Below are 18,035 nucleotides of genomic sequence, written 5' to 3'. Positions count from 1 at the left end.
AGACGTATATATTCTATCATCCCAAAAGCCCCATTATTTTTAGGTTAAATTGGATTCTTCTTGGGTTTTAAACCTTCAATCATTCTGATTCTTAATTTGATCTTGATTCTACCAATCTCATTAGTAGCCTTTCCCAACTTTTAGTAAGATGCCCCCTTTGCTTTGTTGGTAAGCATAGATCAAGTTCCCTCCTCATCTACAAACTGCTGATCCTCACCTGCCCTACTTTACTGTTCAAGATAAAACAAAAAATAAAATAAACTTTGAGAAAATGAAAACAAGAAACCAATGTGTAATGTTGGATTCCTACAAGGCTTTTATAGGAAGGGTTTTTTTTTTTTTAATTTTTTTTTGTTTTTTTTTTTAATCCCAAATATGTAATGGTGTAGATTGGATGGGGTGCAACATTGATAAGCATCTATGTGGGGCCCAAATTGTCCTACTCATTTTCAAGCATTAGCTTACTGGAGCTAACCGTGTGTCAAAATAAGGCCTCATAATTCAAAAACCAAAATTTTGATAGAATGGAAGATATCAATACATGAGTGGTGTATAATTTTGGAATTTATTAAGTGAATAATTCAAGGGCATCCTCTGCTACCACTTTCAACAGCTCTTGACAGCATCTCCAACTTCATAGATGGAGTCTGCTTGAGCATCTAATGGCAAAACCCTGTTCTAGATTTCTTTCGAATAATGCAAAAAGTTGAGGAATTTTCAGGTTATTTCTATAGAGTTTTGTTGGGTTTGTCGGTCTTGCACTCTGTAATTGTTTGAACAGATATTATTGGGCCTCTCTCTCTCTATATATATATATTTGTATCAGGTTTTTGGATCCATAACATATACAGAGGTAAGATTCTAATTGTGTAGTGATTAAGGTTTCAAATGATTCTAATTGTATGGTGATTAATGTTTAAAATGTGCTTGTATATTATTTATGTGGGAGAGCTTAGATACAATAGCAATTATGAATTTGTGATCGCATGGTAATTTTTTTTTTCTTTTTTTTTTGACTTGATGAAAAATTCTTTAATTCTCTCAATGGGTACGGTATAGATATTCATGTTGAACCATGTTAAATTCCTCGTGTTTTCTGTGATTTTGTGTTTGATTTTATCCTCGTATTAATATATTCATCCTAACAAACTTAGTGGTGTTATACTGATGGAGAGACTTAAAATATATTACTTTTTTTATCGAACAAATCAGACATTTGTTTGTCTAATTCTTAAGTCTAACCAAACTTATTCAATAGATAAGTTCATACCAATTGGTTTATCTTACTTCAATTACAAGACCAAGGCTATGTTGCTTGTTTATCGGATGAAGCCTCTACTTCATAAAATCAAATCTCCCAACTAGTCGACATATGTGGCTAGCTGGTTAGTTCAAGACAGCATACTTCTTGGAGCTCATGAAACATTTTTTTTTTTTTGATAAGATCATGAAACATTTTATAATGTTCACAAGAAAAAGAAGAGAAAGAAATGGTCTCTTCTCATGACTCTTAAGATTGAGATGTCTATGAAGATAGAAAAGGCTTCCCACTACACCATCATGAATTCTCTCACTCTTGTTTGTCCACTATTGACGTCGAGTTCTCCGTGCCCTTATTCGTGTGGCATGTGACATTCCTCCCACACTCGAAATGTCATCTTCTAATACAAGCTGATCGTTTAATTCTCATATAGTCTATTTTGCAAGCTGTTCCTAGGTAAATGATCCGACCAGTCCCAATCATACTTGAGCATTCAGTTTTAATTCGTCAAATATCACCTTAGTATTTTTCCATCCTTAACAACTCTTTAACCATATAATCATCTATCTTCTGATAACTTAATATAGCAACATTTTCATTTGGGTCTTACTCATTTGCATCACCTTATATGGAGAAAGATTTCTCTCTCTCTTCCAGGACACTTAACTTTAAGAATCCATTTCCCACCATCCATGGGACTATAATACCCCGAAGGTGGTTTCCACACCCTATGGATAGTGTGAGATTGGATTAAATGGTCAAACACAATAGAAAGGATCCAGCCTTGTAGGTAAATATCCCACCCCATCTCGCATCATCCATGGGGTGCGTTTCCCACCCGAAGAACGATGTGAGATGAGGTGAGATAATTACATGTAAGAGAGGGGATCGGGACTATAGTTTATGCACATCCAATCTCTCTCTTCTTGCTGCCTTACCAAAACACACACTTTCCGGCACCAACCGTGTCAACCCATGGCCAGGGCCCCACCCACCACAAACCAGGGCCCACCTCCAAATCTCTGATATCCCATCCCTAGTCGCTCCTTCCTACTTAATCTTAACCTCATTTTAATTACATTAATTATGTACTAAAAGGAGGGAAAAATAATTAAAAAAATAAAAAATGAAATAGCTTTAGTGCGGAGATGATGCAAATAGGAGCAACAGGGAGCATTTTTCCCACCACCACAAGGTAGGATCCTCTGGAAACGCAGCAGCGAATATGCTCTCTCTCTCTCTCTCTTCACTCTTCTTTATAAATACTGACACGAACGCTAGCAAGCTCTCCTAAATACAGCAAAGATCTCTCTCTGTTTCAGACGATCCCATTCTCTGTAACGACATAGGATTCTGCTCTTAAATATCAGACTGAACTGAGAGAGAAAGAGAGAGATGGATAGTTATGCTCTGCATCTGGCCATGGCGGCTATGGTAGGGGCGTCGTTCGTGGCGGTTTCGGCTTATTACATGCACAGGAGAACCTTCTCTCAGTTACTGGAGTTTGCGAAGACAGTTGAGCGAGAGCGAGAGCGAGGGCGAGGGAGAGGAGATAATAATGAGGAGGTGACGGAGAAAGGTGACTCTCCACAGCATTTCAGGAAGTATGGAGAGAAGCGGAGGAGCCATGGGCGGCGTAAGGGAGCTGGTAATCGTCGGACGCCGGCTTCATTGCCTGATGTGATGATGGTTGTTTCTGCGGATGCTGACGGGGAGGAGAAGCGGAACGGTCCGCTCTCTCTTGACGACCGAAATCTTCCGATTCCGGCCGGCTTGCCTCGTTTGCACACGCTCCCTAAAGGTATGCACATGTCGGACTTCTCTCCAGAGTGATACTTCGGCGGAATTTGATGTTTTAATAGTGTTATTAGTAATGGAAGGTCCACGTTTATCTGCATTTGTTGTTACTGGAATTTTCTAGTGTATCAGACTATTTGAACTCCTCGACTGTGATATTATATGTGGAGATTACTCATGGGAAGAGTGATCGAGTTATGTCAGAGGTTGAAGATATCTGAAATTTGATCGTCTCACAGACATTTATAGTCTCATGCTTACTTTAACTGGGAATTGTCAGTGTGACGGTTCGACTAATTTGGAGCATTGCAGTTATTTTGTATTCTGTAATTTTTGTTCAGCGACGAGCCAACAAGGTAGCAAAGAGTTTGGTTTGATAATACAAGATTAACTGATTGGGAGGATTCGTGTAAAAGTCCAAATTAGTGTGACAAATGACAATAGAAAATTCTCAGTATAGTGTTGGCTTAACATATAATCATTTGTTTTCTCGTAACCTCGTCTGTATAAATCTCCAGTCATTGATTTTAACAGTGTTCTATAGTCAATTCAGTCTCTCTTTTTTCTTTATTTTCTGTATTAATTTTTTATATTTAATTTTATTGTGGCCATTGAATTCCGTCCTTTGAAGATCCTAGGCTGTGTTTCTGACAAAAAAAATATCACTTTACCCTTTCATATCTCTGGATTTCCGTCTATGAAGACCCTTTGGTAAATGCAGCTGATGAAATTTGTTGCCGAACCCTATCGCATGGCTCGTGGTGATCAATTTTCATTGTAATTAATGTTATTTCTTCATCAGTGTTAGGAGAAGTATTGTATGGGGAATACTTCTGGCCACCACCATGCTTGATGGTGGGGGAAAAAAGCTTTTATTGTGATTAAGCTGGCGGTTTTCATTCTATAGAGGTTCTTTGCTATCTTGTGAGGTCAATTGAAGTTATCAACATTATCGTCACTATATTAAAATGTCTACATATTCTTTTCATGAGATTAACAAAATGGTTTTAGGCTTGTTCGATTATAAATAATTATCCTCCCTGGTTTCCTGAGAATCTTCTTGCAGATTGTGTATGGTACATCCTGAATGTGCTGTATAATTTCCTAGTTGGTTTGATTACTATTTCTTAGATCTTCACTGTCGGAAGAAAGTGTATTATCTGAATCTCCTCTACTAATAGTTTCATACTAGAAAAATGAATTGAATGATATTGAGAAATGTTTCCGAGGACTTAAGTTTTTCTTTTTCCTCATTTTGGAGCATCAAATACTCAGGATTTAGCACAGGGGATGGCGGGTGAGGCTGTAGCTGTTTTGGGGGATTTTAGTTTTCTTGCATTCATTGTAAGTGGTCTGCTGTGTGAACTGCTAGGTTTAGAACATTTCTTAATATTTTCTTGTTTCATTCTCCTATGGTCTTATTTCTCCCTCTTATCCTGGGCATTTATCATTCCTGTCACTCTCAGGCATGCTGTGTTTCTGCTTCTTCTCTTCTATCTTTAAAGACTAAAAGCTGCTTGTACTTTAATAGATATGCGGAGGTAGAGTTAATTGGATTTGCGGAACATGATTCATCATAGTTGTCAAGGTGTCACCTAGGCTTTCAGGCACCTTTAGGGTGTCAAGGTGATGCCTTGCCTTACTGGATGTAGGTAAGGCAACCGCCTTGGTCGCCTAAGCGTCGCTTTAGACTCCTTGGTCCGCCAAGGTGGTTGGATGGGTGCCTTATGTTGCTTCTTTTTTTTTTTTTTTGTAATAGTATATAGATTCTTTTCCTGACCTTTTTATTTGGCAGTATGTTGGATTATAATGCTTGCGATACATGGAATCATTAAATCTTAAAACCTTACTATATAGTTATGTCCGGTTTTACCATTCTAGTTTATTGCTAACTCTCTGCTAGAATCAATAATGACCCTATGTGACATCAAATATCATTTAACTGAATTACTGAAATATCTTTGTTCAATTTGTATTTAACTGCCGGTTTTACTACTGGTGTTTTTTTTTTGGGTGAAAAGTTCTTTCTACTAGTTAGTTGTGAACAATTGGTTAGTCTTACAGTAGATGTTAATTTGTGTAACTGCTGGTTTCTATAATTGGATGTTAATTTACTTGTGATGTTTATGATGCGTCTATACTAAATGTTTGGGACAGGAAGGGGGGGGGGGAATTAGGCGCCCCGCCACTGCCTTGGTTCACCTTGGTGCACCTTGGTGCCTTGACTACAATGGTGTTCATCTTGTTAACTCCAGTAGCTGCAATAACCAAGCGCATTGAAGTTGATTGTCATTTTGTGAGGAATGAGGTTATGAATAAGTTGATTGGTACACCATTTGTTTCTTCTAATGATCACCTGGGTGACATGTTTACCAGGCCCCCTTCTTTTCCTGCTTTCTAGAAGGGCTGCTCCAAGCTGGGCATGGGTGATTTAATGCTCCAGCTTGAGGAGGAGTGTTGAAATATGTACCGCAGGGGTAATAATGTCTTGTGGTACAATAGTTGTTAGTCACGATAGGGGGAGTGTCCCTATTGTGATGTGTGTTCAGCTTAGTTAGTAGTTGGTGGTTAGTTTAAGTCTTACTTTTCCTCTTGTAAATTATGCATTGACTCTTAGTAGAATTCTTACGAAGGGCCTAATTGCTAGACTTTAAATAAATCAGCATGATAACACGGTAGACTAAGCGGAGTCTATATCGATTCAACAACTCCATTGTCTCTTCTTCTTGTTCTCTAGTATTCAAGCTTTGTCATTGATTAGTTGTTGATCTATCCTCTGTTGCAGACTTTATGTGGGGTTTTTCCTGGACAATTTTAGTTGCATAAATTTAGTATTCACAGTGCGAATGATTTGGCTTGTTGGTAACTCAGAATGGTTGATTAGGACATGAAGATTATTGAAATGGCATTTTATGTTTATCTTTGCACTGATTTCTTTTGCAATGGTTGACTAGTCAACATGAAGTAACAAATCACATTTGTTGGTTTTACTTTGACTTGGTTTTATGTAGCTACATGGTAGATCATGGTGCCTCATCTGTGGTTTAGACATTTTGACACTTTCAGTTTAATAGATAGTACGTCTTTGTAATGCTTTTATAAATAGAACTGTCACCTTTTGTTTTGTGCCCTTGTAAGGCAAAAGGAGGACTTTTCTTGGGGTTCCTGATCCTTATAAATATGGTTCATAAACTCGTATTTGGGTCTCGTTTCAATCAGACCGAAATTAGTGAAATTCCAACCAAAACAGTTTTTCTTTTTTGGCCATTTTGGGGGCAAATGGCCAAAATGACCAAAATTTCTACGAATCAGTGCATTTTTATGACCGAAATTACACTGCTTCGGGGTTCACCTCCTGTTTCGTCTCGGGCATTTCAAAACTAGAAAAATTAGCAAAATTTAGCCATAATGTTGAACTATGCTTGTAAATACAGTTTCTTTATGTTTGTAAAAGAACTGATCTATTCATATTCTTGTGAATCTTTTTGGATTTTTTTGTTGTGATTAAGTAATTGTGTGGATTTACATTAGAACTTTCACTCTTTCAGGACAATCTGCTGGTCGAGCAAGCTCAATTAAGAGAGGTGGACCCATTATAAGACCAACTTCTCCCAAGTCTCCTGTTGCTAGTGCTAGTGCTTTTGAGAGCCTAGAAGGATCTGATGAAGAAGATGACTGACAATTCTAAACTAGACAGTAGCTATTTGCATGCTAATGGAGAAGCTGTAAGTTCATCGTGCACGTGACTTAGTACATGTTAATCTCCCATATTCTCCCAGCTCTTAAGAAATGTAAAGCATCTTCGCTATCTGGTTGCAGTGCTGCTATCGATGGCCTCTACTACAGATTCCTGTACCACAATGAATGACACTCCTTCAAGCTTCAACTTATCTACTATCAGGCCACTCCTAAATCACCTTGTATTTTACTCTTTTTTTTTTTTTCATTTATTATTATATCTTTTTTGGTTTTTTCCTGCTCATCCATCCCACTTCGTTGTCTCAGCTACATTTATTTTTTTATGTGGTGTTTCTTGCTCCCCAACATTCAGTTCCATACAACATGACTGGTCTTATAGCTACACTATTAAAAATTTTCTAGTGGGAAGTGTCTATAGCATAGCTCTCTAGAAGCACCTCTCCTTTTTCATTCTAATTCTATGAGCTAACATCTTCATTTCCTCCTTTATAAAAAACTGAAAATGCAACAAATCAATACCAAAATAATTAAAACACAAGTGGTTTTACTATATCCTTTTCCTTCGGATCTTTTATGTGATAAATGTGCCTTCTGTTAATCTCTAACTGTCTTGGGAATTTTAACTTCGCCAACCTTCTATGACTAATCCATTGTTCGTTGTGCTGAGCATGCTGAAAATTGGTTCAGTTATAGCTAACTTGTTGCCTCAACTCCAACAGGTTGTTTCCTTGCTGAGTTGACAAAGCGAGTATTTTCAGATCTTGATGCAAGTAAATACCAGGTGCTTTACTTCTTTTGTTGATAATCATGTTCTTTTTTTTGGCACTGTTTGGATCCTGTTAGCTTTCCAAATTTTTTATTTGATATGGGATTCAGATATCATCTTTGGTTTTTTATGTTGTGCACATGAATTTTACAAGTTGTTGACAAAGCAACAACTTGAGAAGCATCATACCACCAAGACTGAGAAGGTTCCACAAGCTTTCATATAAAATTAAAAGGAATTTCATGAAGTAGTTTTATGTTTTTATGTTAGGATTCTAACTTCCAAGTATCACTTTCTCCTTAAGAGTGATGATGATTCCCCTTTTTGTGTGACTTGTGTTCAATGGTGTTTTGGCAAATGGCTGAATACAGGATATCAATCTATGGTAGAAAACAAAGTGAGTGGGATCAAATGGCTAATTGGATAGTGAATAACGAGTTATACAGTGAGAATGTTGTTTTGGTTGATTCAGGTATTTACTCTCTTCCTAAACCTTCTTTTTGGACTTTACTTTTAAGTTGCAACTAAAGTGGAACGAATACTTAATATATAATGTAGTTGATAGTTGGGCAAATGTTTCAGCACATTTCACTTAGGTACTTGGTGGCCCTGATATCTACCAATGTGGCATGTATTGGACTCATATTTACAGTCAGGTTGTCCACTATGTGTAGTTGTGTAACTTCCAGCCTGAATGCATTTTGCTACTTAAGCTATATAAAACTTTGGATAATGGTTGAGAGGAACTTTCCAAAATGATTTTAACCTGCAAAATACTGGGGAAAAATTCAATGTTGGGCCTGTTAATTCTGAAATATGCCAATTGAAAGGCTACTCCATCTATCCTACAGTTGGTTTAACTTCAATCCTGAATGCATTTTGCCACATGGCTATATACAACTTTGGCTGAAAATTAATTTTTATCAAGTTGATTTAACTGCTGTGAATTGCAAGGGAAGTCAATGGTGGCACCATGAAATCTGACATGTCGGCAATCGAAACACTACATATTCTATCCAACTGTTGGTCTGGCCAGGTCGGCCCTCACAAGATTCAGATAGGTGGGCCATCCAAGCCATGCTTCCTTGGCAAGGGCCGGGGGTGTGAGCAAAAGACATTAATTAGTCCTTGATGAATAATTTGTGATATTATGTTAGGAAAAAAATAATTGGTCTACTTTGGTAACTTCATATGTGTATGATGATACATTTCAATACTTGTTGATTAATGCATTATTTCTTCTGTTATTATTTGTTCAATTTTTTTCTAGTTGAACTTGCTAAACCAGAGGAATGAAAGGTACTATTGGTTTTGGGAATATATTTCTAATGGCAAAATTTCTTTCGATTTCTTATTCCTTTTCTTTTGTTGGGAAAGGAAGAATCTACAAAGTAATGTGGATCTATTGTTAGTTTGCTTGAAAGTTCCTTAATCAATATCTATCATTGATTCCTGCTGCATTTTGATTGTGTTTCTTTTTTAATTTGTACATAATTCACAGGAAATTCTTGATCATTACTAGGCTTCTTTAATAGTTTTGTGGATTTATTCTGGAATTCGTTTGTCTTTTTCAGCTTCCACGACTGTACAATATGTTCAAGGAATTAGGAATTGTTACAACCTTCCAGAACATTCTTGACAAAATATTTGTGCCCCTTTTCAATGTTACTGTTAATCCAGATTCACACCCTCAATTGCATGTCTTCTTGAAACAGGTTTGTCCCACGCTGACTTTCTCCTGATTCTAATTTTGCATTTGGTATGGTCCTTGTTAAGTTTATCTGATTTCAATTGTTTGTTGAGAATGTTGAGCATTGTATTGAAACTACGAAAGGTAGTAGAGTTTAAAAAACCTACTGTAGACAGTTATTTGGCGTTGTGGGATACCTGCCATTTTAGTCTCTTCTGCTTTGGTGCAATTGATTAAATGTGCTTGCTATCTTAGTACCTCTTCTCCATCTCACATTAAACCCTTTAGTTTCCAAGGCATAAACAATGCAATCCCAAGATACATGTTTTTTGTAGGTTTTGCATATTGTAGCCATTTGTCTTGCAAGTTCTGTTTTAAAAACCTTTGTTACATTAAGTTCCTGCCTGGTATTCTTTCATAACATCAAACTGGTAGCTTACTCCTTTTCTCTGTAATTATTAACTTCTGTTGACATATGACTTTTCAGGTTGTTGGGTTGGATTTGGTGGATGATGAAAGTAAGCCTGAAAGGCGACCAACAAAACACATGCCAACACCAGCTCAGTGGACCAATATTTTTAATCCTGCATTCTCATACTACATTTAATACTGTTATGCTAACCTTTACGCCCTTAATAAGGTGCCTGTTATAAGTTAATCAATATTTGTTTCCTTAGTGGTAGTAGGGGAATGGATAGTTGCTTTTCTGTCTCATGTAGTTGACAAATAAAAATAGGGGGCAGAAATGAGTCATCCTTCCACCTATGGCATAGCAATATCACACATCAGTGTGATTGAGATCTTTTTTTTTTTTTTTTTAGCTTTCTCATATTTTTGTCCATTTTACAGATAAAGTAATGTGCTTTTAAGAAGTTTACCACATTTCTTCCTGCATTCATTACCTCATTTCATTTTTGAAAATAATATACTCAAGAGCTTTAAGAAAAATATTTTAACTGCCTCTCCTTAAAATTTGGGCTTATTCAGAGTGGACAGTCATTTGCGGATGGGGTGAATATCATTCTGATAATCTGATAGTTGTATCATTTTATTTGAATATCCTTCAGTGGGCCAATTGAATTCATTCTCCCTGGTTGGTCACAAGTTTGTGCCTTTGCATTAGTGGCATGGTGAGGAGGCGTATTTCTTCAATGACTTGGGTAGCCATAACGTTCAGTTATATCTTTATGAGCTGCTTCTAATTAAAAATGTGTGAGAATCCATAACTGTTTATTGTTTTCTGTCAGCTTCGTGAATCGAAGGGGATGACAACCATCAAATTCCAACCACATTCAGGAGAGATAATCATTGAGGCTCTTGTGAGTTTGCGTTGACGCTTTATTTAATGTTCTAAAGGGCCTCTCATGTAGCCTATTATTTTCAGGCTGGTGACATTGATCATCTTGCTGCAACTTTTCTTACAGCTAACAATATTTCTCATGGAATCAATTTGAGAAAATCTCCTGTCCTGCAATATCTATATTATCTTGCACAAGTAAGGGGAAGAAAAAGGAAAATAGGAATGCTAATACTTAGTTAATGTTATTTGAATGAGTTTTTTCCTTCAGAATCTCTAATTGCCTCTTATAGCGTTTTGATTTGTCAGATTGGACTAGCAATGTCTCCTCTGAGCAACAATTCCTTGTTTCTAGATTATCATCAGAACCCTTTTCCATTGTTTTTCCTTCGTGGCCTCAATGTTTCCCTTTCAACAGATGATCGTTTACAAATTCACTTAACGAAAGAACCCTTGGTGGAAGAATATAGTATAGCAGCTCTCTCTCTCTCATATGATTTTTTGAAATAGCTGTCATTATTTATATTCGTGGAGACTAATTTACTTACAGGTGTGGAAGTTAAGTTCGTGTGATCTATGCGAGATTGCTCGTAATTCAGTATACCAATCTGGTTTTTTGCATGCACTAAAGGTACATAACTTGGACTTTAGTTACAAAATAAAATTTCTGATTTATGTTTAAAAAAAAAAGGCAGTGACCTGGTGCTTGACTCGTAGTAGCGGACAATAGGAAAAACAGAAGTTGGCTGGTATGTGGCTATAAATTGTTCTGCAAATCCTCTGGTTGTTTGTCAACCAAGAAGAACAACAATCCCATGTTTTTTCTTGCTTCTACGTCTTTTAGTGTCCTGGCCTTGTACTTTGAAACCCTCCTTTCGGGCAAAAGAAGTGAATGACAGCCACGAATGGTCCTCCCCCAAGATGTCTCTTAGGTGAACCTTATTTGTGGTGCTTCACAAATGCATCTAACAAATTATTGAAATGATCCAGTCTAGTGCATAGATCTTCTCCTGGTCAGAACTGTTAAGGTAGACCCCATGTGATCATCACTCTGGAAGAAGCAATTTGGGCTCTGTTATCTCCCCTAGTTGTACATTCTCTCATTTCATATGGTAGCAATACATTGTCTCAGTATTCTGTTCACAGGTCAGGTGAACCTACAAATCCTGGGGTTTTAGTTAACAAGGTTCATGCACATTGTGGGTTGAGTTATGTGATTTGATTTGTTAAATGAAAGATCTATATTGAATTAAAGCTTATTGACATATGGTAGGGCTGGGCCGGGCTCAACCAAAGGCCTCAGCTCAGGGCTGGGCATGGAACTCCCAACCTTGTCCCAGCCCACAGGTTGAAAAGCCCCACGCGGACCCTGAAATTTTTGGGTGGGCTCAGGCTTGCCTAGCCAAACTTTCACTTCCAGTATGTACATTGTGTTTTAAACTCTTGGATTACTTCGTAGCTGTTCATGAAGAATTTCTACAATATTTGAGTACTTATATAAATTTCTGTCAAATTTCAGAAGGTTGTTGTACGGAAGTAATTTTGTGTGCAAGTTGTGTATAAATTATGATGCTTTTCTAGTCGCTTCCAATTGACTTTGCCGTTGTTGTCTTTTATCAGTCACATTGGATTGGGAAATCATACTACAAAAGAGGTTCAGATGGAAATGATATTCACAAAACAAATGTGCCACATATCCGGGTGGAATTCGGTGAAATGGTTCTAGCTTTTTTTTTTTTTGGGTGATGAATTCTCTATTTTGGAATAGGAAATTAAGAAAAGGAAATCCCAATAAGTTACTAGCTAGATCATGCCACTACAGATCTGGAGAGAGGAGATGCAGCAAGTTTATCTGGGAAAAGCTAAAATTCCAGAAGAAGTGTATCAGTGAAGTCAAAAGGCAAATATGCTTCACTTTCTTCATGATCATTCGTTTATCTTCCTGGTAAGAAGATTTTCATTGACTTGTTAAGGTGGTTATTTTGTTCTACTCCTGTTTTTTGAGTTTCATGTTGCAAAAGGATTGAGTTTCAAATCTTAGATCGTTTAATCATCACCAGAGAAGCTAAACTTTTCCACAAGAGAACCAAATAGTTAGTAGGCCTGAGACAAAAATGAGGGTAAATGTGGAAATTACAGTGGTAAAAAATAGAGGAATAGCACTCGAAAGCCACGAGCTTGTAGTATTGTTTAAAGAGAAGGTTTTGCAGATCTTCTGAGTCACTCCAGATTTTTTCCGCTTCCTATCCATCCGTCCACTTTTGCTGGCTTCATCCCGCATAGGACTCGGGCAACAGCTTCAATACTTTTTCCTTGTCATTGTGTATTCTGCATAAAGTGAGAAACTCTCCCTAAAAAAATAACACCACTTGCCCATCCTGGCATCTGTTGCCAAATAGAAGGATAAGATTGGGATATCCAATTTTCACGTTATTCAAAATAGAGCAAGGGTTGGGTTTAACCTGTGCATAATTAACCTGATTTCTATGTAGCCAAATGAAATAACAGGATATTTTAAAAATACGAAAGAATCAGTTTAAATCATATGCAGGAATAATGTTCGTCTCACTAGTTTCACCCTTTATAGGGCAGCCGGCAGTTATAGTTGCTTCCAATGTGTAGGAATTTTTTCAGCCTATAAAATAAAAAATATGTTAAGATCAATGATGAGATCTTTTGGTTTAGTAACATTTCGTGGTGGATTGGTGGGACCTGATTTGCTAACTGATTTCATATACGGGACAGCACAGGAAATACAGACAATTTTAAAATTGGATAATTGCCACTATACCTATTCCTTCGCATTATCTTTTCTTCAGGTATGGGATGAAAGAACCATTTCATTGCACATGAGGCACCTCCGCGTGATTCTCAAGGGACTAATAGTCTGGGGATGCTAAAAAGGGGGAGAATTGCCAGTGATTGTCTTAGAGACTAATTGTTACATATTTTAAGTTACTTATGCTTCTTTACAGTTGTTGGTTTTAACTGTCTTGAAAATTTACATATATCTTCCAACAATAATACATAAACAAGCAGCTGGATGGGAAATTCCCCCCCCCCCTTTGATTAGAAAGGAAAGAAATGGAATCATTTACACACTTTAAATCCAAATCCATACGCATGCTCCTAAACTTCCTCAGAAAACTGGGAAAGTTACCAGGAATGGAACAAATTTTCATTTAATGACCAAAGGAGATCAGAAATTCAGCTCCATCAAGGAAAAGAAATGGGAATAAATTCTTGAATCAATTTACTGTTAAGAACAAATTCTTTAAATCATTGAAATGAATATGGCCCAAAAAATTAAATGAACAATAATGGTATCTCATCTCCGATAAGATGTGTCAATAGCCCAGATAGCTATAGACAAAACCTGAGCAATCAATGTTTAGGAGAGAATCCCAATCCCTATGTTCAGGAGAGAATCCCTTCCATCTATTTGGCATATTCTTTTTTCACTCCTGTTAATTTATTTTGACTTTTCTTTATTCAACTTCATTCTCCAATTCTTGATTCAATACGTGCGTGTCTTGTTGGATGATGGCTGGAGTGTCCAATGGACTTTTAAATCCCATTTTGACGACTGAATTTTATCCACAACAATAAATTTTTTGTTTGAGTAGCTAAGTATGATGGCATAATTGGGTGCGCGTCTTGTTGGATGATGGTTTGGGTGTCCACGGTTGAATGTTTTAATCCCATTTTGACGTGTCTGCATTTTCTCCACAAAAATTAATTTTTTGCTGAGTGTCAAACATGATGGCATAATTGGATCGTCCTTTTTTTTTTCTGATAAAGAGACTTCCTGTACCATCTAGAAATGTGCAAACGTGATCACTAACAGCAGCTCCAGTTCCTTTTAGAGTTCTTTTTAGTAGTTATATCAGCATAGTTTTAAGTATCGATGCGTATCATGCTGTATCCACATCGATAAGCATCGACACGATGCATATCGATACAATACATGAAAATTTTAAAACCCTTATATAACAATACGTATCCTACAATACACACCGAAACACCATCGATACTCACCGATAAGTACCGATACTTTATGAAAAATTTAAAATAATCATATCGATTTCTAATCAACTCATCAATGATCATCTTTACCCACCATTACCCCTTGGTCACAGTAATCCTATTACTACTACTCATTTAGTTCTCCAATTGAAATAAAAAAGACCAACCTTTACATGTCCCTCTAACAAACTAATCCATTGTCATTTTTCAATGCATCAAAATTAACATTACCTCAAATTCCTCAATGAATCATAACTGTTCTTACAATTTTCCTACTTTTCCACAAACCTGCAAACAAAAAATCATTAGTTCCCTCCTTCGCAACACCATCAAAAATAAGAATAAATTCTACAAATACCACAACCTTAAAAGAAAATCACATGCCCATATTTGAAATGTACTCACAGCAATCAATTTGAAAGAAAGTACTGATAAAAAGCTCAAAAGAAATAGGAAGAAAACATCAATAAACAGAGGGCGACTAGTAAAATATTGACCAACCACATGCAAGTTACACTGGCACCGAAACATAAGGTGATAAAGCTTGGTTAGTGATGTCAAAAACAGGCACAAACCAATACATCAAACAGGCTGAGCCGATAAAAATTAAAAGAACCTTTAATTTGATCTTAGCAAAAAAACCATGTAGGTCCCCAACGTCCGAATGCAACATTGTAATCACACTGGATAGCGAGAGGAACATTCATGTGGCTTCACTGATAATGCCACTGAAATATTAAAAACTCAAGCAGCTCATATTAAGAATACAAAAAAAATGAAGCTTTAACAAAAACACAGAATTAAATAGAACAGTTATCTCAGTCCCTTAGATGTATATGGTGCGGTCATCTCCGCATTCAGTACAGGTCTATGGAGTCATCATCGATAAAGACCATTCAACATTTTAAAAACCAGTAAAGAAAAAAAAAAATCAAACACTAATAAAGGCAAAGGTTTCTCAATAGATCAACTCAGTCCCTTAGATGTTTAATAAAGTTGCGATCACTTCCGCAAATCTTTTCAGGTCTCTATAATCATCATCGTTGTCATCTGCTCGAGAAACCCATATACCCATTATTCATTTCAGCAAGATCTACTAAACCATTTTATGGATATTAAATCAGAAATTTATTAGAAATTAAAGTATTGTGATTGCTCCAGTGTTTCCCAAAGCTACAGCAGGAACTGAGAGAAAACCTCAAAAGAAAAGAACACTCCCTTTGTATTGCTTCAAGGGAACGATCACATTGGGAATTAAAAGATCCACAATGGCTAGTTGATGAAGCCAAAAACATTTACTCAGATATATAATCTTCTCAACCTTCTAGACCTGCTGGAGAAAAATAATTCACAGCAGGAGAAACTGATAGAGAGGAGTTGAGACAATTTTGCTTCAAGGGAACGAATCAATCGGGAATTAGATAGATCCCGTCGATCAGATTAAGAAGCTTTAAGAAAGCGATTATAAAACAAAGGATGCAACGAACATAAAAAACCTAGGCATGTACTTGCTAGCAAGAGATTTGACAAGTAATTCATTAACGACATAATACATTACTCTGCCCATAAAAATTCCTCCCACCATGATATCGAGATCGTCTACCCTGCAACAACTGATAAAATCGAACCGAAGATTCAATTTAATATTCAAACTCTGCCTCAATGTTAAGAAACCTTGCAGAGATTTGTACTCCGAGAGCAGAGACCTGAGGTAAATCCTTCCCTTTCGAAACCAAAAAGACTCCGAAGAACGCCTCCAACGGAACCCTAATGATCTGAATTCTAAAGGCACCCACATGGTTGAACCCTCCGAATTATTTTATAGCCAGAAACCCACGACATTCAACGGTTCATATTAATCTTCTGAATTTGAACGGATGAGATTTTCTTTTAATCAGATACCAACTTTCCATGGTTAAAAACCCTAAAACACGTCATCTCTAACTTTCGTACTTTCATGAAATCCGGTCCAACCTATTGACATACAATCGGATACTGACCGAGTCAATACGATTGATTAAGAGATTCAGATCCTCTCCAGCCACATTAGGTGCCCATCGCAAATCCAATGGTTAGGCGTACTTCGATACACAGCTCAACACTCGGGAATACACCCCAAGGGCCTCTCAGATGTGTATTAGGCGCCCAACGTAATTGAAGAGGATACCTTTTTCTAAGGGTTTGAAATTGGTCTAATTATTAGTTTAACCCAATCGTCTACTATGAAAAAATGAAAGTAATAAACATGCCACTCACTCCATGTAAGTTAAGCCGATGCTATATATAACTATAGAGGAAGGGGGACAAAGGACTGTGAAGGTCTTTTCACTAGGAGGGAGAGAGTTTTTTCTTTTGGGGATTGTTGATTTGTTCTAAGTGAGAAGAAGCGACAAAATGATTTGCTCTTGCAGTATAAATTCAGCAAAAATTGATCTAAGTTGTAATAATTTATTATAATTTGGCCAGAATTGGAATCGAAACCAGTCATTGAAGGTGTGTGATCCGTTCAATTTAGTTATCGTAGTGATATAATTGGATCGAATTCGAATAAAATATAATATTATATGTATCTTTCAAACAAATTCTGATAGTTTTCGAAAATTGATTTTTTCGAATAAGGACCCTCCTAAATAAATTCGAATAATGATTGAATACGGGTTTTTTACTATCCATGTATATCTCTATTGCAGATTGAAGACGGAGTCTTAAGCATGGGCAAAGAGACTCTCACTGTCTACGTTAAAGTACTAGAGAAAATGAAAATTCAAGAACATAAGAAGGTGAAGGTAGAAGTGTCATATCTAAAATGATTTTATTTTATTTTATTTTTATAAAGCTATTTTAATATTGTCAAGTATTATTTATACAACTATTATGGAAGAGGGTTCACTGCAAGGCTATGTGTCCCCAGTGTTGAGGCCAGTGCTAGGACGTGGGGAAATCAATGTCAGTAGGATTTTTGGATTTCATAGGGATGGGATCATCGTCATTTCACCTCCTCTATGTCTAGGCTTAATCACTATTAATCATTTTGCCATATATTATTTAATAATATTTTTATAATCGAATATAAGTAAATCTAATAATATTTGATTTGAAATTGAAATTATATAGACTAATTAGCTTAAAGGAATTTGAATAGTTTACGAAATCGATTTTTGACATATAAATTACGCTTTTTTTTTTTATTTGGTAGAAGACATATAAATTACCCCTAAAAAATAGGAATACAAGTAAACTATTAATTTTGATTATACATTTATATACCTCGCACTATGGCTCAATTTCTCCACAATCATGGCCATGATTATCATAGTTTGATGAGTCCCAAATTTAATGAACATGTTTTTATTTTTTTTGGTGAAAGTTTAATGACCATGTTGTCTATCCATTATCTATCGCTTCCATCATCTCTTCTAAATTAAGATTCCAATATCTTCTTGTCATTTTTACTTGATTCTTTTTTTTTTTTTTTAAATAATAAAAGAAAAAAAGATGA

At 36.4% G+C, this 18,035-nt stretch overlaps 1 long non-coding RNA gene, 3 other non-coding genes and 1 pseudogene across 4 annotated transcripts; 1 reads left to right on the top strand and 4 right to left on the bottom strand.

Annotated features, from left to right (window-relative positions):
* The first annotated feature begins 2,456 nt into the window (after positions 1 to 2,456).
* Positions 2,457 to 12,490, top strand: LOC122089539 (annotated as a pseudogene).
* A 43-nt stretch (positions 12,491 to 12,533) lies between these two features.
* Positions 12,534 to 16,608, bottom strand: LOC122088845. The gene is made up of 2 exons (XR_006143171.1): positions 14,768 to 16,608; positions 12,534 to 12,838 (listed from the first exon to the last, which is right to left on the bottom strand). It is a non-coding gene; the product is annotated as an uncharacterized LOC122088845 (long non-coding RNA).
* On the bottom strand, positions 15,178 to 15,321 carry LOC122090351. The gene has a single exon (XR_006143582.1). It is a non-coding gene; the product is annotated as a small nucleolar RNA snoR136 (small nucleolar RNA).
* LOC122090214 lies at positions 15,349 to 15,426 on the bottom strand. Its single transcript, XR_006143455.1, has one exon. It is a non-coding gene; the product is annotated as a small nucleolar RNA SNORD25 (small nucleolar RNA).
* On the bottom strand, positions 15,502 to 15,583 carry LOC122090213. Its single transcript, XR_006143454.1, has one exon. It is a non-coding gene; the product is annotated as a small nucleolar RNA SNORD25 (small nucleolar RNA).
* Positions 16,609 to 18,035: the final 1,427 nt, after the last annotated feature.

Source organism: Macadamia integrifolia, chromosome 9 (assembly GCF_013358625.1).
Source record: "Macadamia integrifolia cultivar HAES 741 chromosome 9, SCU_Mint_v3, whole genome shotgun sequence".
Lineage (NCBI taxonomy): Eukaryota > Viridiplantae > Streptophyta > Magnoliopsida > Proteales > Proteaceae > Macadamia > Macadamia integrifolia.
This window is presented reverse-complemented; position numbering and strand designations above follow the sequence as displayed.